We start from the raw sequence: 23,274 nt of genomic DNA on the forward strand, positions 1-23,274 counted from the left end.
GATAAATCCTTTCTGAAGACATGGTAACATTCTTCTAACTTTTAATTTTTTCCACTATTTTTCATAACCAATTTCAGGCACTTATGCAAAAATAACCAGGCACATGAGAAAAAAGAAAAGTACAAATGAAAATCAAGAGAAAGAACAGATCCACGGGGGATCCAGACAAGGAAGGTATTAATATAGACTTTAAAATAACCATGGCTGATATGTTTAAAGATAACATTGTGGACGTGTGTAGAGGTTTGGAAACTTACCGACTGAACCATGGATACACGGCCAAGGCGCAGCTGACTGCTGGAAGGCCTAGGGCCTGAATCCCCCGAGAGCCTCACCTCAGTTTCGCGTGGGAGACGGGCCCTTGTGGAGTTCGAGTCGGACCCAGAAGAAACGAGGAAGCCCGGGTCTCCTCCGAGTGTGCAATAAGCTGGCCTGGGGCCCCCTGAAAGGACGCTGGAGACAAGCCCAGGATCACCCAGTCTTTGCAGCAGGGTGCAGGCTTGGAGTCCCCCCAAGGGCGGCCAGAATCAGGCCCAGGGTCCCCCTAGCGTCAGCAAGACCTACACCTGGAGTCGCCTCAAAGACAGCTGGAGTCCAGTCCTAAATCTCCACGATGTCAGCCGAAGCCAAGTGAGGAAGCACCCAAGTGTTCTCAGGGCCAGGGAGTACCTGGCCTCGGAGTTGGCCCAAAGTAAGGAGGAGCTGACCCCAGGGGGCCCCCCAGCATCAGCTACTGCCGGGCCCAGGATCACCAGAGCCTTAACCCCAGTCAGCAAGCTCCGGGTCCGGAGCCCTCTCAGCCACTACTGCAGCTGACATTCGAGGCACCTGGCTTCCTCCGGGGTCAGCAGGAGCAGAGCAAAACACCTCCAGCTGGGGAGATGGTGACAGACGGCTTCGGGGCAAAGAAGTGAAAGGGTTCTTCATCCCAGGCCCCAGCGTCCAAGAAGCTGAAGGAGGAGCAGCTTCCTGTAATCCCGAAGGGGAAGCCCAGATCGGGGCAAGTGTGGAAGGACCGCTCCAAGAAAAGATTCTCTCAGATGCTTCAGGACAAGCCCCTGCGTACATCGTGGCAGCGGAAGATGAAGCAGGAGAGGAAGCTGGTCAAGGACTTTGCCGGTCACCTGGAGGAGGAGTAGGAGAGGCGCCGCCAGGAGAAGAAACAGCGTCGGGCGGAGAACCTGAGATGCCGCCTGGAGAACGAGCCGAAGGTGGAGATCATCCAAGTGATCCGAAACCCTGCCAAGCTCAAGCGGGTAAAGCAGCAGCAGCTGCGCTCCATTGAGAAGCGGGACACCCTGGCCCTGCTGCAGAAGCAGCCGCCCTAGCGGCCAGCAGCCAAGATCTGAGCTCAGGATGGCCCGAGGCCTTCCACGGCCAACAATCATGTCAGATCCAGCACCTCAGGCCGCTGCTCAGACAACTCTGCTGGAGCCGGCACTCCAACCCCATGGCTCCAGAACAGGGACCCCCAACTGGGGTTCTTCAGCCTTTGAAGGCTTGCAGGCAGGTCTCCGTGGGACAGAAGCCCAGAGAGGGCGCTGGGACCTGGCAGAGATGGGGCGGGAAGAGATTCAGCCCCCATCCCTCCTTCCTCTCCTTCTCCAAGTGCCTTCAAATCAAGAACAGTACATTATTCTGGTTCCTCAGTGAGCTGGTGACTGGTGGGTTAATCCCCTAGTGGTGTATGTCCTGTCTCAGCGTCCTAGGTCCATCCCAGGCCTGGAGGCTGGCAGTTGGGAATCCAACTTCCCCCACATCTTCCCAAAGGCTGCTCTGGGCACCTCGGCGTCCCACTGGCTCTGTCCCCAGCAAAATGAATCCAGCTCCTCCTTACTTTTCAACACTGAAAGATTAAAATGGGAGGCTGCAGGGAGCAGGGTTTTTCCCTAGCATCCCCTTTCCAAACCAGATTCTGTAGAAGCCCCAGAGAATCTAACTCATGTCCGTCTGGTATACAGCAAAAATATTTATATTTATTGCGTGCCTGTCGCATACAGGCACAATCCTAGGCACCAGCCAATACAGGCAGTAGACCAAAGTAGGAGCTTTTATTCTGGAGAGAAAACATAATAAACAAGCAAAATGCAAAAATAAACAAATAACATTGTGATTTTTCACAGCGAAAATTCAAATGGAATCTGTAGAATTGAAAAATTCAGTAACAAACTAATAATTCATTGAGTGAGTTTAATAGAAGAATAGACGCACCTGAATAGAAAATTAATGATCTGCAAGATAGGCCATGAAAAAATATTTGGAATGATGAATGATGACAGAGGAAAGAATAAGAGACATGGAAATACTGTGAGGAATCTAACATAACATGTAATTGGAGTCCCAAAAGTAGAGGAGAGAGATTGGGCGGAAGCAATATTTGAAGGGACAGTAGCTGAGAATCTTCAAAAAATGATGAAAGACATTGAGCCACAGACTCAGGAAGTACTACCAACTCCTAGCAGGACGAATAAAAGCAAAAGCAGACCTAGGCACATCACAGCAAAACTGTTCAAAACATCTTCAGAGAGTTGACAGAAAATCAACCAACTGAGGATTCTACACTCAGTAAAAATATCCTTCAAGAATGAAGATGAAATAAAAACATTTTCAACCAAAAATGGATAAATTTGTCAGCAGAAGACCTGTACTGAAGGAATACTGAAGGTTATTCTTCACACAGAAGGAAAATGATTAAAGACAGAAATTGGAAGTGTAGAAAGGAATGAAGAGCAATGGAAAGTGTATGTAGGACATAGAAATAAATATTGATTATCATAATGCTTCATGGAATTTATAATACCTATGGGATTAAAATGCATGGCAACAATAGTATGTAAGGTCAGAGTGGGATGGAAGGAGGTAAATTAATAAATTAGTATTTTAAGGCATTATCAGAAGAGGGTAGAATTATAAAATAACATCAGGCTTTTATAAATCAGGATGTATACTACATCTCTATGTTAATGACCCAAGGACTATTAAAAGAGTACCACTCTTGATACATACACTTACACCCAAGCACACATGCACTTGCATGCACACGTAGAAAAGTCATGGGAAGCCTCCACCAAAAGTTAATTTTGGTTATATGTGGGTGGAGGCAGCTGGCTAGTTTTTCTCTTCCTTTGCTTATGTGTATTTTAATTTTTTTCTAGCATATAGATAATGAATTATTACCCATTGAAAGAGCTTTACCTTCTAATTCTATGACTCATCTATTTCTTTTTTAGCTCTTCTGAGCTGTAGATAGATGATTTGAAGTAAAATTTGCCATTAATTTGAAGTCTGGTTTTGTTTTGTTTTACTGAATACTAAAACCTTAATATCTTCCCGTCATTAAATACTATTCTATAATATCTGAATGATTATAGAATAGCCCTTTGCATAGCTGCTCTATAATTTAGCCATTTTCCTATTGTTGGACATTTGAATTATTTCCAATTTTTAGAATAAATATTCCTAGTGGACGTTCCTGCATACATGATTTTTTCCTGAGGAGATATTTCTAGAAGTGTAATTGCTGGGTCAAAGGGTCTACAAAATATTGTTTTTTAAATTCATATTACCAAATTACCCTCTGTTAGGGCTGTATTAATTGCTTTTTAATTGGCCAATATAAGAGTATGGAGGGGGTTATAGTAATTGTTTTGACAGTGTGCACAAGGTCTATGTCTATGACAGTTGAAGGTTCCCTCCATGCTGCTGTGGTCACACCTAGAGAACTATGCCAAGCAGTGCATGGTTGCAGTAATGGGCATAAGGCCTAAAGGAATTCACAGAAAGGGAGCAGTCTTATGGGTCTGGTTGAGTCTGGAGAAGCTTTGTGGAGAGATGAGGCTTGAGGAAGGTCTTGAAGGTGGGTAGTGGACTGGTCCAGAGGTGGAGAAAGCCACTGATGTGAAGCAGGTGCCCTTCAGACCAGCCCCGGCAGGTGTGGGCGCAGATTGGCGGGATCAGAGAAGGTGGCAGGTGTCTCCAAGTAATGCTGAACCAGGCTGGACTAGATAAGATGGGTCCCGGCAGGCAAGGCGGGCTCTGGAGCAAGGCAATGGTGTGATGAAAGGGACATGTCTGTGTCCTCATTTGACCCCCACATTTGATGATTCCTCAGAAATGGGAAGAAACTGGGGCTTTTCTACTTTTTATTATATTAGAAAAAAAAAGCCTGCCAATTTGCCAGTCTTGGAAGGATAATAAAAACAAAACTCTTCCTCTCTCAGCAGAATGGAATTAGACTCACCTTGTTACAGATTGTGCTGCTACCAATTAGAGAGAGAAAAGATACTCTGCTGAAACATTCTCCACCTTCCAGCTGCTCTTCTTTAATCCATGTAGTTTAAATCCCCCAAGGACCTTAAACTAAAGTAACCACCAAATATTGAAAAATAAAACCAACTGTGAGTTAGAGGGACTGTAAAGAATGCCTTTTATTTAGGAAAGGAGGGGAGCAGGGAGGATTTTCAATGGGAACCCCTTTAAAGGTGAGGAAGAAAGAAGTTTAGGGCACCTTTCTTTCTCCCCAGGGATTTCCAAGCAAAGACTTGTAGGCTCCAGGAATCCCAAGGACAACACTAGTGTCTTGTTAAATCAGGTCGAGAACTCTAAATTAGAGACTGATGAAAGCAGGTGATCTCCCAATTGAGAGAAGCCTGAGCGAGCCAGGCTGCACTCAAGGATATCCCCTCAAAGGCCATTCCTGGGGAGGAGACGTTTTGTACGTGTGCCCAGGAGCAGATGTCCTGAGCCAGAGCGGACACAAGGTGATGGTTGGTGGGGCAGACCCCCACCTGCAAGAGCAGGTCCAATGAACCCCGAGGTTATCCATACACTCTGCCAGTCTGCCAAGAGAAGCTGTTTCTCACTGTGGCAGATCAGCTGTGACCACGTCTCTTCTCCAGAGGAAGGACAAGGAGAAGGTGCCATCCACAGGACAACAGTGGGCAGCTGTCCCCTCTCCTGCGTGGGCAAAGGCACTGGGCACTGTCAGCAGATTTTGACCCCGTCTCCTATACCCTGCATTGCTTGAGCTACAGGACCACATCACTGAAATCAAGCATTGGACTTTAGGGGGTCAAGAAATGGGATTTTAGATCTTTAACTTTTGGATGTGTTGTTTAAACTACTAAAAGAGCAATGAGGGGTGGAGGGATGGAGTCAGGCTGCCCAGTTGACTTTGGGTAACTTGCTTTCCCTTTCCAAACCCGTCTCCTCTCCGTAAAATAGGGCTAGAAATAGCGCACACCTCAGAGGATACTGTGAGGAGTAAGTGAGACGATGCCCTTGACCGCCCAGCGGGGCCCAGCACACACAGGGAACGCGTGGTGCAAGTGGGAGCTCGTTTGCACTCCAGAGTGGCAGGACGTGCAAGCTGGGACGCGGCTCCCCCTGCAGTCCAGGGCTCAAGTAAAAATGATAAGATGCTTCTCATTAAAAGACAAAAATCTTTCTTTAGAAAAAGTCTTCATGTGGGGCAGAGCGTTCCTTCCAGACAAGCCATCTCTGAATCCAAGTATGAAGTGAGATTCAGAGACAGGACAGCCCGTGCAGTCATCTGTAGGACTCCAGCCAGGTGAGTGTCCACCAGATGAAACCAGGCCCCAAAGAAATCCATGGGGCTGGATCCTAGCACCTGTTTAGATTCAGTGCCCTGCTGCTCTGGCCCAGGTCTTTATTTCCCTGGTTTTCTCTGGCTCACCTGTGTGTACTTTTCTGGTAATTTTGGCTTGTGGGGGAAGACCAGGAACAATTGATAGGCAATGAGATGGAATTTCTTTATTTATCCACAGTTTCAGTCAGCGGAACCCTGCACTCCACCACCCTCTACACAACACGACTTAGAGACCTGTGCTTTCATTTGGCCTGGTTCAGGGTCTAATCACTGTCCTCTAGGTGGCCAGCCTCCAACAAGGGAACTGCCACTGTACCAAGGAGGCCAGACTCAGTTCATCAGAGCAGGTGGATGTGGGAGGGGGTCCAGGGCTACGGCTTCAAGGAGGTCACTAAGATCCCTGGCCCATTTGCAGATGGGCCACCAATGAAGATGAAGTGTGGTCTTGGAGGCCATGGAGGCTCCTGGAAGGCTGGAGGCTGGCCATCTCTGCTTGGCTCCTGGGGCACAGGCTAAGCTTCAATGGCACTGGGTGGCAATCAGGTGGTGGGGCACACGGAGCTCCCTGCTGTGCAGCCTTTCTGTTTAGAACCAGGGGAAGGGCAAGGCATGCTGTCTGAGGATCCCTCAAAGACCTCTGCTCCTGTCCAGTCAAGGCCTTCGCTTCCCAAGCATTTCCCAGGCTTCCTCACCTCTGCACCCTTAACGCCATCCTACTTTGCTAAAATATGCTAGTAAATGACACCCAGGTAAAGAAGAAATGGAGAATGGCATAGTCTAATAATTTGCCTCCTAAAATTCACACCCTTTTAGCCAGATGGCAGGAGTGAGAATGACCTTTGATGTGGATGGTTGGCAGACACCCAGCGAGAGACCCCTTCTCGCCCCCAGAGACTTCCCCATGGAGCTGCATGTCCCAGCAGACGAAAGCCCAAGGTAATGTCCATGCTGCAAGCCCACCTGTGTGTGGATTATCCCTCTCCATTTCCTCCACATCCCCAGAAATCTCAGCTTTACCATCATTAAAAATATGATACCTAAATATTAAATTCTAAATAATGTATTAACAGCATTTCTTCAACCCTAAAATGTGTCCTTGAATTGTATAGAACAGGTGTCCATTGCTGTGCATTTATTGTATTTGGATTTTTATTTCATTAATTTTACTAAATAATACATGCACATTGTCAAAAGCGAAAAATGTCCAAAAGAGTATACAATGAAGATGAGGTGCCTTTCCTCCCATCCCTGCCCCACTCCCCAGGCCTTTGTTTCACCTGCACATGGAGCAACCATTGTTTTTAGTTTTTTCTGTGTCATTCCAGAGATAGTCTACATATATACCAGCATGTATGTATGTGTGTCTGTATGTTTGTTTGTTTGTGTGTGTATACACTGTATCCTTTTCAAAGTACAAGAGGTGGCACATTGTTAACATTGCTTTGCATATTGATTTTTTTTCCATTCAACAGTGTATCTTGAAGCTTGTTCAACATCACCATGTATAGATTGTGCCATAATTTAACCAGTCCCCTGCTGATGGACAATTGTGTTGTTCCTAATTTTTTGAAATTATAAACAAACGGCAGAGGACATCCTCAAGCATACTTGTTTGGATGCAACACACATATCTGTGGGTTAAAAATCCTAGTATTATAAAATGCAAAACTATAAAACTCCTAGAAGGTAACAGAGGACAAGACCTAGATGACCTCTGGTATGACAATGACTTTTTAGATACAATACCAAAGGCACAATCAATGCAAAAAAATTTTAATGCACTTCATTAAAATTAAAAAATTAGGCTGGGAGTGGTGGCTTGTGCCTGTAATCCCAGCACTTTGGGAGGCTGAGGCGGGCAGATCACCTGATGTCAGGAGTTCGAGACCAGCCTGGCTAACATGGCAAAACCCCGTCCCTACTAAAAATACAAAAATTAGCCAGCATGGTAGTACACGCCTGTAATCCTTGCCACTCGGGAGACTGAGGCACTTGAATCGCTTGAACCTGGGAGGCAGAGGCTGCAGTGAGCCGAGATGGTGCCACTGCACTCTAGCCTGGGCAACAGAGAGAGACTCTGTCTCAAAAAGATAATTAAATTAAATTAAATTAAAAATTTCAACTCTGCAAAAGAGATGTTCTTTTTTCTTTTTCTTTTTTTTTTTGAGATGGAGCATCACCCTGTCGCCCAGGCTGGAGTGCAATGGTATGATCTCAGCTCACTGCAACCTCCACCATCAGAGTTCAAACAATTCTCTTGCCTCAGCCTCCTGAGTAGCTGGGATTACAGGCGCAGGCCACCACGCCTGCCTAATTTTTTGTATCTTTAGTAGAGATGGGATTTCACTATGTTGGCCAGGCTGATCTCGAACTCCTGACCTCGTGATCTGCCTGCCTTGGCCTCTCAAAGTGCTGGGATTACAGGTGTGAGCCACTGCGCCTGGCCAAGACATTCTCAAAAGAATGAAATAAGAAGCTACCGACCTGGAGGAAATATTATATTTATAAAAGACATACCTTATAAAGCAGTGTTATCCAAAATATACAAAGAATTCTTAAAATTCAGCATAAGAAAACAACCTAATTTTAAAATGGACCGAAGGCCTTAACAGATACTTCAGAAAAGAAGATATACAGATGGCAAATAAGCACATGAAAAGATGCTCCACATCATATGTCATCAGGGAAATGCAAATTAAAACAATGAAATACCACTATGTACCCAGGAAAGTAGCCAAAATCCAGAACACTCACAACACCAAATGCTGGTGGCTATGTGGAGCAAGGGGAACTCTCATTCATTATTGGTAGGAATGCAAAATGATACAGCTACTTTGGAAGGCAGTTTGTCGGCTTCTTACAAAACTAAACATAATTTTACTATACAGTCTAGCAATTGTGCTCCTTGTTTTTACCCAGTGGAGTTGAAAACTTAGGTTCACACAAAAAAACAGCACATGGGGCCGGGTGCAGTGGCTCATGCCTGTAATCCCAGCACTTTGGGAGGCGAAGGTGGGCAGATCACGAGGTCAGGAGATTGAGACCATTCTGGCCAACATGGTGAAACCCTGTCTCTACTAAAAATACAAAAATTAGCTGGGTATGGTAACATGTGCCTGTAGTCGCAGCTACTTGGGAGGCTGAGGCAGGAGAATTGCTTGAATCTGGGAGGCGGAGGCTGCAGTGAGCTGACATCATGCCACTGCACTCCAGCATGGGCTTTAAATATAAAAATACAAAAATTAGCTGGGCATGGTGGCGTGTGCCTGTAGTCCCAGCTATTCGGGAGGCTGAGGCAGGAGAATCGCTTGAACCTGGGAGGCGGAGGTTGCAGTGAGCCGAGATCACGCCACTGCACTCCATCCTGGTGACGGAGCGAGACTCCATCTCAAAAAAAAAGACAGCACATGGATGTTTATAGCAGCTTCGTTCATAACTGCCAAAACTTGGAAGCAACTAAGGTGTCCTTCAGAAGGTGAATTGATAAATAAACCACAGTACATCCAGACAATGGAATGTGATTCCACACTAAAAAGAAATGAGTTATCAAGCCATGAAAAGACATGAGAGAATGGAGGAACCTTAAATGTATATTACTAAGTGAAAGAAACCAATCTGAAAAGGCTACCTAGTGTAGGATTCCAAGCATATGACATGCTGGAAAAGGCAAAACTGTGCAGAAAGTAAAAGATCAGTGGTTGCCAGGGATTGGGGGTGGGTAAGAAAGGGAAGGGTAAAATGGCAGAGCACAGAGGATTTTAAGGGCAATGAATTGATGCTGTATGGGGCTATAATACTAGAGACATGTCATTATATATTTGTTAAAACCCATAGAATGTACAACACCAAGAGTGATCCCTAATGTAAACTACGGACTTTGGGTGAACACAATGTGTCAGAGTAGGCTCATCAATTGTAATAAATGTACCACTGTGGTAGAGGTGGTTGATAATGGGCAAAACCATATACCCGTGTGGGGCAGAGGCTACATGGGAACTCTTCATGCCTCTGCTCAACTTCACTGTAAATCTAAAACAACTCTAAAAAATAAAGTTTATTTATTTATTTATTTTTGAGGTGGAGTCTTGCTCTGTCGCCCAGGCTGGAGTGCAGTGGCGCATCTCAGCTTACTGCAGCCTCCACCTCCCGGGTTCAAGCAATTCTCCTGCCTCAGCCTCCCAAGTAGCTGGGACTACAGGCGCATGCCGCCATGCCAAGCTAATTTTTGTATTTTTAGTAGAGATGGGGTTTCACCATGTTGGCTAGGACGGTCTTGATCTCCTGACCTCATGATCTGCCTGCCTCGGCCTCCCAAAGTGCTGGGATTACAGGTGTGAGCCACCGCGCCCGGCAATACAGTCTATGTTTTAAATAAATCCTAGTATTAGCATTGCTGGGTCAAAGGGCATATGGATTTTAAATTTTGACTGGTAATGTTTTTGTCCACCTGAAAATTGTCAGAGGGATGAAGGTTAAAGAATAAGAGGCATGTTATTAAAATTGCATTAAAAAGTATGTTTTAAGCAACTTTATACTGTATTGAAAAAGTACAGAGCTGTTCACATATAAACTATTCTCTGAAAGCTTCTATTGCACAAAAACAATAGTAGCATTTATCAACCCCTTACTACCCATCAGGCACTCTGCTTGCTACACACAATCTCATCTTATTGTTAGAACACTCCATGAGGTGCAATCATCATCCCTAACTTCTGAATGACGGCAATAAAAGCACAGAGATGTTAAGTAACTCACCTAAGGCCACATAGCTAATATGTGGCAGGGTCAGGACTTGAACCCAGACTATGTGATTCCAGAGCCTCAAGCTCAACCACCATGCTGCCCGCCTTACAGTAATTCAGACAGAACACAGAAATCATGATTTCTAGATGTATTCACATTAAGATTTTTCTTCAGAAAACTACTGTACCATTAGCATAGAGACAGAAATAAGCCTCAATAACACAAAATTATCGTTGCTTATTCTCTGCCACTGGATCTTGAATGTAATAAATAGGTTCTGGGTTCTTTTATTTAGGGCTGTGCTCCAGGTTCATCCTCCACCCATCTGCACCCTGCCCTGTGTCTCTGGAGGCTGGCATCTAAGGACAGTGTCACTCAGGCTTTCTGCCCCCTGGCTCTGGTTTGGTTTGGCTAATAGTAGGAAGTGGAAGGACATGGAATGGGAGGAGTTGAGAAAGGTCAACTCCTTCCCCCTCTTCTGGGCTGAAGTCTACAATATCTAAGTCTTGACATCTGATTCTTGCTTCAGACCACTAACTCTCAGATATTGCTTATGTGATTTGCTCAAAGAGCAGCCTTTCCAACCTGAACCTTTAATCACTTTGGGGGACTCTGTTTCCCCTACTACGCTCTCCAAAATGCTAACTCTGCCGGCAGAAGTCACCTGTCTCTCTAGACGGAGTGTGTGTGTTTCCATCTTCTCAGAAACTGCCAATAGTTTTCTGCATGCTACGACAAGAGAAGGATTGTTTTTGGAAAACATTTGGTGGGGCCACTCCCTTCTTGTGATAGGGGATACTTCCACCTTTGCCTTCACTTTGTACAGATATGCAACAATCCTGTGTAAACCTATTACCTGGCCCTCTAATAAAAGTTTCTTTGGGTGTTACTCTCTCTTTAATCACTTCATGGCAGATTATATTTCTTTTCTTTTCTTTTTTATTGAGACAGGGTCTCACTCCGTTGCCAAGGCTGGAGTGCAGTGGTGCGATCAAGGCTCACTGCAGCCTTGACTCCTGCTAGGCTCAAGCAATCCTCCCACCTCAGCCTCCCAAGTAGCTGGGACCACAGGCATGCACCACCATACTAGGCTAATTTTTGCATTTTTTGTAGAGACAGGGTCTCACCACGTTGCCCAAGCCGGTCTCAAACTCAAGCGATCTGCCTGCCTTGGCCTCCCAAAGTGCTGGGATTACAGGCATGAGCCACCACACCTGTCTGGCAAATTATATTTTCAAAGATAGATGTGGCAGTATCTCCTATCCCAGGTGCTTTTCTACACTGTGACCTTGATGCTCCTCCCACTGAGAGGTGGGTTTTTTGCAGCCTCCCCCCCGCCACCCCCACCACCTTGGGTCTGAGTGAGTTTGTGATTGTTTCTACCAGTAAAGTACACTAGAAGGAATGGGCTGTGAAGAAAGGGCCATGGAGCTTTGGCATAGTCTTTTAGAATTCTCCCTTTCCAAAGGCCCCCTATCGGAACCCTTCCTTTCAAAACTGAGCCTTCAGGCTGCGAGATGCCCACACTGCGTGGGATGCTGTGTACCACAGTCCTGGTGGAGCCAGCCACCTACATATCAGCTCAGGCACCAGACAATGAGTGAAGAACCCATGCGGGAAGTGTATCCTCCAGTTCCCACCACATATACTACATACGGCCCCAACTTAGGATGGCTCAACTTAAGAGTTTTCAACTTTAAGACGGTGTGAAACCATACACATTCAACAGAAACTGTGCTTTGAATTTTGATCTTTTCCCAGGCTAGTGACATGCCCTGTGATACTCTCTCATGCTCCCAGCCAGCCACACGATCACAAGGGTAAACAACCCGTACCCGACCATGTACTGCGTTGCTAGTATTTCTTAGACATTGTGTTTTGTGTTTTCACATCCCATCATGTCTATGAAACACCCATCTGTGTCTAGGCTAATGTAAGTGTTCTGAACATGCTTAAGGCAGGCTAGGCTAAGTGTTTGGTAGGTTAGGAGAATTAAATGCATTTTCTACTTGGCAATATTTTAAACTTATGATAGGTCTGTGGGGATGAAACTCCATTGTAAGTCAAGAAGTGTCTGTATTCCAGCCTCTCACAGTTCATTTCTTCCCAGCTGAGGCCCCAGGCATCACAGAACAGAGAAGCATCCTTACTGTACCCTTCCTAGTACTTGACCCCTGGAACCTGTGAGCATAATACATGGCTGTAGTTTTGCACCAGTAAGTTTGGGGTGGCTTGTTATGTGGTCACAGTAATAGGGACATGAGCATACCTAATGCTATGTGCTCATGTTCCTGTCACTGTGACTGCGTAACAGTACATGGTGACAGTACTGGCTGATTCATTTAGAAATACACAATTCCCAAGGCCCAAACTGTTTTTATTTTTATTTTACTTTAAGTTCCAAGATACAAGTGCAGAACGTATAGGTTTGTTACATAGGTATACATGTGCCATGGTGGTTTGCTGCACCTATCAACCCATCATCTAGGTTTTAAGCCCTGCATGAATTGGCTGTTTGTCCTAATGCTCTCTCCCCTTGCCCCCCCACCAACAGGCCCTGGTGTGTGTTGTTCCCTCCCTGTGTCCATGTGTTTTCATTGCTCAACTCCCTCTTATAAGTGAGAACATGCAGTGTTTGTGTTTCCGTTCCTGTGTTAGTTTGCTGAGGATGACGGCTTCCAGCTTCATCCATGTCCCTGCAAAACACATGGTCTCATTCCTTTTTTTGGCTGCATAGTATTCCATGGTGTATATGTGACACATTTTCTTTATCCAGTCTATCATTGATGGGCATTTGGGTTGGTTCCAAGTCTTTGCTATTGTGAATAGTGCTGTAATAAACATACATGTGCATGTGTCTTTAGAGTAAAATGATTTATATTCCTTTGGGTATATACCCAGTAATGGGATTGCTGGGTCAAATGGTATTTCTGTTTCTAGATCCTTGAGGAATCGCCACACTATATTCCACAGTGGTTGAACTATTTACATTGCCACCAACAGTGTAAAAGTGTTGCTATTTCTCCACAGCCTCACCGGCATCTATTGTTTCCTGACTTTTTAATAATCACCATTCTGACTGGCGTGAGTTGGTATCTCATTGTGGTTTTGATTTGCATTTCTCTAGTGGCCAGTGATGTTGGGCTTTTTTCATGTTTGTGGCTGCATAAATGTCTTCTTTTGAGAAGTATCTGTTCATATCCTTTGCCCACTTTTGAATGGGTTTTTTTTTTTTTTTTGTAAATTTGTTTAAGTTCCTTGTAGATTCTGGATATTAGACCTTTGTCAGATGGGTAGATTGCAAAATTTTTCTCCCATTCTGTAGGTTGCCTGTTCACTCTGATGATAGTTTCTTTTTCTGTCCAAGGCCTAAACTTAAACAACATCCCCCTCTCCACCTTTATTTCAGAAAGAGGTGAGGTCATAGAAGTTCAGATTTTTCTCCAATCATCCATTCAGTGTTTTGAGAACAAGCATGAGTATTTAAAATCAAAAGAATACTATAAACCTCAATTCATACTGCTAAAATTCTGGTGCTACTTTTATAATGTGGAGTTGCGAGTTTTCTTTCCATTGCTACAGTTCCCTCTAATCTTGCAGCCATCTGTGCCTGCTCTAATGAAAGTATTATAGAACGCCCTTTTGTCTCTGACCCTGCCTGGAATACACACATAAGTTAGCTTGAACCACATGAAATTGCCATTTTGTATGTCATAAATGGTTAAGTATCAGTAATTGCATGTGTTTCAACCTAACAATAACTTCCAACTCCATATATATATGTATATGTGTATATATATATATATATATATATATATATATATATAAAATTGAATTATACTCTTAGCTCTCAATCTAACTGGTACTTGCTTCCTGCCTTCCTCTTCTGTCTCCACCCCATCTAAGCTGGATTTTTCTGTATCACATCATCTTGTCCTTTCTTCCATAGCACTTATCATAATTTGTCATTATGAGTGTGTTTATTATTTAATGTCTAATACTCTAACTAGACTTACATAAACTCTACAAGAGCTGCATATCCCTGTATCCCAGCCCCTGGGACAGACCTGGCACATCATAGACACTCAATAAATGTCATCTGAATTAATGTATATACAATGTGGCTCTCTTCATCTGCAGACAATGTTTTTATTCTGTTGCCAGAGTGTCCTGTACGCAGTGTGGTCCTTGCCATTGTACCTGGATCGGAATTTAAGCTATTAGAACAATGAATGGTTCTGATCTTATAGAGAATACTCAAGATACCACATAACTTTTCTTTCCTATCTTTCCAGCTCTTAGGATACTTCATAAGTCACAGTTTAGTGGGGATTCACACACTCATCCATTTAATCTTCTTTGTATCCATCTATCCACGTATCCATTCACCTATCTATTTGAATGCTAAGCACTCACAATGTAGCCTTTTCTACTTGCCTGGAACCATGTCTTACTCATGAGAGGGGACACCAGACTCAATAAGGCTTGGTCCCATCCCCAATGAGCTCATGTAAGCAGAATTTGAAACAGAGCTGATAAGTGCTATTACAACAACTCGTAAAAAGTGTCACTGGAACACAGTGAGGGACATGACTAATTACTGGCAGGAGAAATAAAGAAGGCTTCACAGAGGTAGTGTTCACTGGACCTTTAAAAGTAGGAGACCACTGGGTTGGAGGCAGAAGCTACACAGGCAAAAGGGAAACCTAAAAAATTAGAATAAACCCAATAGTCTTGGATGTGATCAAAATAAATCAGGGAGTAGATGAGTATTTGTTAACCCTTTATTCTGAATGTAGCCTCAGACCACATAGGGCTCTGTCCTTATTTCCTGAATATGGAACATGTTGTGCGTTTGTTACCCACATTCATGCACAACTAATTCCATTTTCATAAACTTTAATGATTCCACCATGCTCTTTACAGCCACTGATTTTATATACTCTTCCCATCAACTTTAAGTTTATCATTTCACTTTGTACATATTGTAGTAATTGGATTGCGTGCCTTAATGGCGCGATAAGTTTTTGCACACTTTGCCAGTGACACTGCTGACTTAGCACAGTTTGTCTTACTTACTTTACTGCATTGTTCATATTAATTCTTCTACCACCAACTAAGCTATTTCTCCTAGGAATTGCCTGGGAGACAGAAAGACTTATTTCTGTCCTACTTTGCTATTCCTAGAGATGAGTAGAATTTCAAATTGTTCTTACTTTCCAGTAAATACAAATCAGAGGTTGTTTCAGTTATCTATTGCTGAGTAACAAACAACCTGAAACATAGTGGTTTAAAATAACAGCAGCCATTTGCTATATTTCACAATTGTGTGGGTTGACTGTGCTCCACTAGGTGGTTCTTCTGCTTCATGTTGGTGTTGGCTGGGTCTGTAGTCATTTGGAGTCTTCACTGGGCTGGAATGTCAAAGTTGGATCACTGACATGGCTGACAGTGGGCACTGGCTATTGGCTGTAAGCTCAGTGCTGTTGACCAGACCACCTTAGGAGGACCCCTCCATGCAGCCTTTCATAGCATGGTGTCTGGATTCGAAGAGGGAACATTTCCAGCACATAAAAGCAGAGACTGCAGATCTCTCAAGGCTCAGTGTCAGAAGTTATGCAGTGTGACTTCTGCTACTTTTCACTGGATGAAACAAGTCAAGGGCCAGCCCAGATTCAAGGTGAAAGAGTATAGACTCTGCCTCTCCATGAGAGCAGTGCTAGAGAATGTGCAGCCATCTTTAATTCATTACAGGCAGATCAATTCCCTTCTGAGGACATAATGTACCACAAAGGGTATCTCTGATGTTGCCCGATTGTTCTGCAAATGTACTAGTGCATTATATTTCTTAGAAAATCACTAAAGACCCAGCCCTTCTCCCTCTTTTAATGTATCTTACTATTATGGAAAGTAATTAGGTTCAAGAACTGTACATTTCTTTGCACTTCTAGCTCATTGCTATTGATGACCATTGGTAAATGAAAGCATTTCATTTTTTAATTTCTCTTTTGTTTTTATTGCATTCTTGGTTGAAATAATACTTCCATATCCTGTATGAACTAATCAAAAAGAGCTCTAATCAAAGCAGGAGAGCATATGTAAATAGTCTCTCTTGAGAACAAAAGTGTAAACATAAGCACAATTTGGGAATTATTCTGATCTCATGTTGAGATGAACTCTTAGTCACGACATTTATCCAAGACAATATTTTTCTAAACAAGTATTTTTCTAAACAAATCTGGTATTTCCCTTAAATTCATTTACTCCTTCCTTCCTTCCCTCCCTCCCTCCTTTCCTCCCTCCCTCCCTCCTTTCCTCCCTTCCTCCCTCCTTTCCTCCCTCCCTCCCTTCCTCCCTCTCTCCCTTTTGAATGCTTTGACTTGGATTGCCCACTTTGGCACTGTTGATAGAAAGATGAATGAGACAGAGACCCTGCCTTCAATGACCTCACCATCTGAGGAACTAAAATGTTCACAACTTTATATACAGCATGCTAGACAATGATGAGGGCAATGATGGTATAAAGCAAGGGGTGAGGAAACACAGGCAAAAGGGAGTCAATTCTGCCCAGGGGCATCAGGGAAGGCTTTGCAGAGCGTATGGGAGAGTGACCCATGCCAGAAGGGCAGCAGAGGAGTGGGCAGCGCAGGGTGAGGCTACATTGAGAACAGCATTGACTGCCGCACTTTGGCCACCTTCTTATAAGTGGTGATGAGACGGCAAAGGCTTTTGGTGTTTTTTTTGGTGTTTTTTTTTTTTTTGAGATAGGGTCTCACTCTGTCACCCAGGCTGTATGTAGTGCAGTGGTGTCATCATAGCTCACTGCAGTCTCAAACCGCTGAGCTCAAGTGATCCTCCCACCTCAGCTTCCCAAGTAGCTGGAACCACAGGTATGTGCCACCATGCCTGGCTAGTTTTTTCAATTTTTTTATAGAGATGGGGTTCTCACTATGTTGTTTAGACTGGTCTCAAACTCCTGGTCTCAAGGGATTCTCCAGTCTTGGCCTCCCAAAGTGCTGGGTTTACAGGCATGAGCCACTGCACCCAGCTGGCAAAGGCTTTTAATAAATGCCTCCAGGTTGGTCCCACTCTGTTGGGGCCTATCTGGGCACTGGGCCCTCCAGTTTACCTCTTTGTACCCTGCTACTTCTCCTGCCCATGGAATCATGATGTGACTGGACTTCCTTCTCAGGCTTCCCATTCTTCTTGGCTCTCATCATTGTGCTCCTGCGTCGTGGGGCTCCCCGAGCATGTCCCATCAGAGATGTTCCCTCTGCCACTCTGCCCTCCCCCAGCATCCCCACCTCCTGGTAAGCCCGGATCCTTTGCCTTGTTGGGGTAGGAGGTTAGAGAACCAGAGCCCTGTGAATAGCAAGCAAGGTCACTGAGATAGTCTCAATGAAGAGAAAATAGAAAATGTGAAGACTTCTTGTTGTCTCCCCACCTTTATGCTTCCCACTCTCTGAGGTCCTGCTCCCTGGAGAAACCCTCCTGCCCTTCAAGGATGGCACCTCTGTGACCTGATCCTTGATCTGTCAGGGTCATCACAATTTCCTCTTAACCCTGACAGCATTTAAGCCTCTTAGGGAAATGATCACGGTCTGCATTTGTGTCAGAGTTGTCATTTTTTAGCTTGTCTTGTCGTCCCATTTCCTGCCCACTCACTCTATCCATGTTTTTTGAGGGCAAGATGCATCTTGAATGCTTTTAAAACACTTCAAATAAACAAGACATGGGCACTGTAGAAAATGCAAATAAGCAAAAAGAAGGAAAGAAAAATGATGAATGATCCCACCACTGTTAACATTTTGGTATGTCTTTTGTTCTTTATTTTGATATGCCTTTTTTTCTTTGTATATTTATATATGTAATTTTTTAAAAGCCCCATTACATGTGCTGTTGAGCCTTGTATGTAGTAGGCCCTCAGGAAATGTTTGTTAGATGAACAGTGAGTAAATAAGTGAAAAGTGATCTAATGAATGATTCTTTGGAAATCTTCCCAGGAGATAACTCATCCCGAGAAATAATGTGCGACTGACTCCTAAGAGGAGAATGGCTCCAGAATCTTATCTAAATGTGTAGCAAATGAAGGTAATTTTGAAACTTAATTCACCAACGCATCCATTTACTTGTTGAGTACCTACCAGGTGTTGGGCTTCTAAGCCGGTCATTAGGTGAAGTAATAGTGGAAGCTCTGGTAACCGATTCAGCATTTTGGAAGAGTGTAAAGACGAGTTTGTGAGAGAATTTCAGCACTGCTTTGTGGGGAGGGGGGTTCCCAGCTACCAATATTCATCCTCATGTCTGTTTGGTGGTTACAGCCTTGGAGCGGACCTGTGTCTATCAAGGGCTCTTAGCTCAGTCACTTGGCCCTGCGAACCATCCAACCCACTTTTCTTTAATTCTTGGGGCCTCCCAGGAGACTTTCCCTCTGAAGATAGAATGCACAGAATGTCAGCCAGACTCTCCTGATTCTCTGGGCAGAGTGTGCTCGTATATAGCCAGCCTGGCTTACTAGTCAGTCTCTGGGGGGTTTAACAAGGATGGCGGCCCCCTGAATCCTGGTACCTCTTTGAAAACTAACAAAGCTGAAGACCAGATTCTGTGGGCAGGTCAGGGCAGTCAGAGGCAATTACCTGGGAGGGTCACCGTTTTTCAGCCTGCCAAACCCTCCCAGTCCCCTACAATACAACAATGTTAGGGTTTGAATGACTTGGCTGCTGAAACTCTCAGCCCCAGGAACAGAAATCAGAATTAAAATTTCAAAGCCCTATATAATCTGTAAAGGTGCATGTAAACAGTAATATTGCCATCATGAGTACCAGAATTCTGCAAGTGCTTGGCAGTAAGGAGCCTGTGTGTTTTTAATTTCCTCTAAGACACTTAGAATAGCCATTTGGTGGCCAATATGTTCTCAATAGCTGCTGCTGAATAGTAATAATATGTGGTTTATTCAGTATCCATGATTATACCTTCAAATAAACATTTTTCCCAAGCATTGGGATCCATGGACAACTTTGAATGGTGCACCAAAGTTCAAGAGTTCTTTATTGATCTTTTCTTTCCATTTTGGGATTTTAACAAAATGGTTGTTGGATATTAAAATCTACATAACATGAGAGCATAGGAGCATCATTAAAGATGAAAAATTATTGGGACAATGAGATACCACCTCACACCAGTCAGGGTGGGTATAAAAAAAAGATGGATAACAACAATTTCCACATGGAGATGTGGAAAAATCAGAACCCTCATACACCAGTGATGAAAATGTAAAGTGGTGCAGCCACTTTGGAAAATAATTTGGCAGTTCCTCAAAATGTTAAGAATAGATATATCATATGACCCAGCAATTCCTCTTCTAGGTCTATAACAGAATTGAAAGCAAGTGTCTGTACAGAAACTTGTACACAAATGTTCGTGGCATCATTATTGATACAACTCAAAGGTGGGAACAACCCAAATGTCCATGGATGGAGAAATGGGTAAACAAAATGTGGTACGTACATACAATGGAAGATTATTCCACCAGAAAGAGGAGTAGATGCTGATAATGCTGCACCATGATGGACCTTGAAAACACAGCGCGGTGTGAAAGAAACATCACAGAAGAATATATATGGTATGATTTTGTTAATATGAAATGTTCAGAGACAGAAATGGTGGTTTCCTGGAACTGCATGGGCATGTACGTATGTGCGTGCGTGCGTGCGTGCGTGTGTGTGTGTGTGTAGGGGAATGGGGGTGTAGAAAGAGAAAGGAGGGTGACTACTAAGGGGTATGGGGTTGGGGGATAAAAATGTTCTAAAATTGTAGTGATTGCACAACTCTGTAAATATACTAAAAAATATCAAGCCAGGTGCGGTGGCTCACACCTGTAATCCCAGCACTTTGGGAGGCCGAAGTGGGAGAGCCCTTGAGCTCAGGAGTTCAAGACCAGCCTGGGCAACATAGCGAGACTTCATTTTTACTAAAAATCAAACACTTAGTCAGGTGTTGGGGCATGGACCTGTGGTCCCAGCTACTCCCTGGGGGATGGCGGGGGGCGGGTAAGGTAAGAGGATTGCTTGAATCCAGGAGGTTTTTAAAAAGCAGTTGTTTTTTTAAAAAGAACTGATCAAGCAGATAATTTTAGAAGCAGTTCAACTTTTGTTAATGTTCATTTATCTTCTAGTTTGATCATCCTTTCATAATGAGCTCCACAACTGCAAAACTGAAGCCGTGACACCCGCTACACTTGTCTCCCTGGTCTCTGGAAGGGGCTGCAGTGAGGTTTGCATCTGACTCCTAGCCTGCCTTCCTTTCCCAGAATCCTTAGTGGGCCGTTTGCCTATTCTGCAGCCTTCGCCTTGGTCCCTTAGGCTCTATAAATCACACTTTCCATTCTGACCTCTCACTTTAAAGTGATCTGAGATACTTTGTATAAAGGATGAGGCAGCACATAAAAATAACTAGTACTGTACCGATTTGTCTCATCTGGTAGTTTGTGATACATATTTGTAAAGTTCTAGCAAATGTGAGAAGCCACAGAAAATTGCCTTTTGTCCAAATAGAGGAGCTAGATTTTTTTTCTTTTATGTTATTGATCAGTGAGGTAGGTGCAATGATATTTTATTTCATAGTTTTCCTGCAGGAGCAACACCCACCCAGCCTGCTGCAACTGCCCAGCCAACTAAATGAGCCAGTCGTTCTATAGGAACAGCAGCCACGGAAAAGTCGAGCTTGCTGGATTCATGGGCCAGGCAGCTCCATTTCCCCAAATTGCAAATGCAACTTGAACTATACGACTTACTAAGGGAGCACTTTGTTACAGACAAGTTCGAAGACTCTGTTTGACAGTTGAAGTCAGACCGTTTTGATTTTTACATAAAGATAGTTAAACATTGTCTTGACAGGTTTATTCTAATTTGGTAAAGGCAATAATTTTATGGGATGGTAACTGTTTCCTTGCAGTCATGATTCCTGCTGTTACTCTTGCATTTTCTTCTAATTGGCAGATTGATGGGTTCCCAAGAATTTGCTTAAAAACCATTTGCAGAGGAAGAGAGACAAATCAGAGGGTCGTGCTTTCTCCCCTGAAAGACCACTTCTAGTAGTGTGGGCAAGGGGTCTATTTTTACTCACAATTTACAAATTATTTTTGGCATATTAATAGACTTTTGCCTATTTAAATTTAATTTGTATGAAGGCAATAAATATGCTTACTTTAAAAGTCAAATAATACTACAGGACTTATGAAGAAAAACAGCAATCCTTTCCCAACTCAACCCCCTCCTCCAATTCCTGTTACCCAAAGGAAATTCCTTTCATCTCTTTAGCTGTTCCTCCTGCTATATACCTTCATATTTCTAAATAACAATATTATACTGTTTTCTCTTTATTTTTCACTTACAGATATCACCCACTGACTTCCTGCTATGAAAGATCAGAATTCCGCTTTCTTATATTCCTCTGCCCCGTCATCCTTGAAACTCTTTTCCCGGTCTTCTGTGGAAAATCCTCTGGCTTTTGTTTATTTTTATTTTTATTGTTGTTGTTGTTAATCTCACGTCTTTCTCTTTCTTGACAACAGTCTTGGTTTGGTGGAGTGCGTCTTCTAGTGACTTCTCAGAAAGTGATATATGGAAGGTACATTTTGAGACCTTGTCTTAACCCCCTCGTCCTCGATTGAAAGCTTAGCTGAGTCTAAGATCCTGGTTTGGAAATTATTTTCCTTTAGGATCTCAAAGGCATTATTCCATTATCTTCTAACATTATTATTATTATTTTGAGGCAGGGTCTCACTCTGTCATTCAGGATGGAGTGCAGTGGTGTGATCACAGCTCACTGCAGCCTCTATCTCCTGGGCTTGAGCAATCTTCCCACCTCAGCCTCCCAAGTAGCTGGGATGACAGGCATGTGCCACTACACCCAGTTATTTATTTTTTTTTTTACTTTTGTAGAGATGGGGTCCTATTATGCTGCCTAGGTTGGTCTGAAACTCCTGGGCTGAAGTGATCTTCCCGCCTTGGCCTGCAAAAGTGCTCGGATTGCAGGCGTGAGCCACCATGCCCGGCCTGTCTTCTAACTTCTGGTATTGCTATTGAGAAGTCTGATCCCATATTTATTTTACCTGTGACTGGTTCTCTCTCTCCCTGTCAGAGCTCTCAGGATCTTTTCTTTATCCTCAGAACTCTGAAATATCATTATGAAATGCTTTGTTATTAATCATTTTCATTAATTATGCCAGGCTTTTAAGCCCATTCAATCTGAAATATCACATCCATCAGGGAAATTTTTTGTATAATTTTTTGATAATTCCTTGGTCCATTTTATCTGTCCTGTCTTTCAGAAATTAGACCTTCTGAACTGGTTCTCCAATTTTCTCTTCTCAATTTCTTTGACTATTCTATTTACTGTGAGAGTTACTCAATTACCTCCTAATTCGTTTATTACATTTAAAATTTCTGTCATCATGGCTTTAATTTCTAAGAGCTTTGTCTTGTTTGCTGGATCTCCTTCCTTCTAGTATCTGATGTTTCTTACTCTCTGAGGATATCAATCACTATTCCAGAAGCTTCCCCCTGCTCCTTGCATTGTTTCTGTGTCCTCTACTAAGCCTGCATCATAGGATAGCTAACTCAATGTGCAGCTTGAGCCAAAGAAACAAGGAAATCAAGATTGAAACCTGCTTCTTTTTGCCCCTGAAGACACTGCACCATAGTGAATCTCTTTGTAAAACATTTGACTTCTCCTTCCTTTCAGTGCTGCTGCTTTTTCCTTAATCAAGTGTCTTAGTCAGATTTTAGTCAAAATTTGTATTGGTCAGGACTCTCCGGAGACACACACACAAACACACACACACACACACACACACACACACACACACACACACCCCCCATTGGTTATCCCTCTCTCTCTCCACATATATATGAAACTTGGAA

At 43.6% G+C, this 23,274-nt stretch overlaps 1 pseudogene; it reads left to right on the forward strand.

Annotated features, from left to right (window-relative positions):
* The first annotated feature begins 267 nt into the window (after window positions 1-267).
* Window positions 268-1,349, forward strand: LOC129040599 (coiled-coil domain-containing protein 86-like; annotated as a pseudogene).
* Window positions 1,350-23,274: the final 21,925 nt, after the last annotated feature.

The sequence above is a fragment of the Pongo pygmaeus genome, chromosome 6 (assembly GCF_028885625.2).
Source record: "Pongo pygmaeus isolate AG05252 chromosome 6, NHGRI_mPonPyg2-v2.0_pri, whole genome shotgun sequence".
Classification (NCBI taxonomy): Eukaryota; Metazoa; Chordata; class Mammalia; order Primates; family Hominidae; genus Pongo; species Pongo pygmaeus.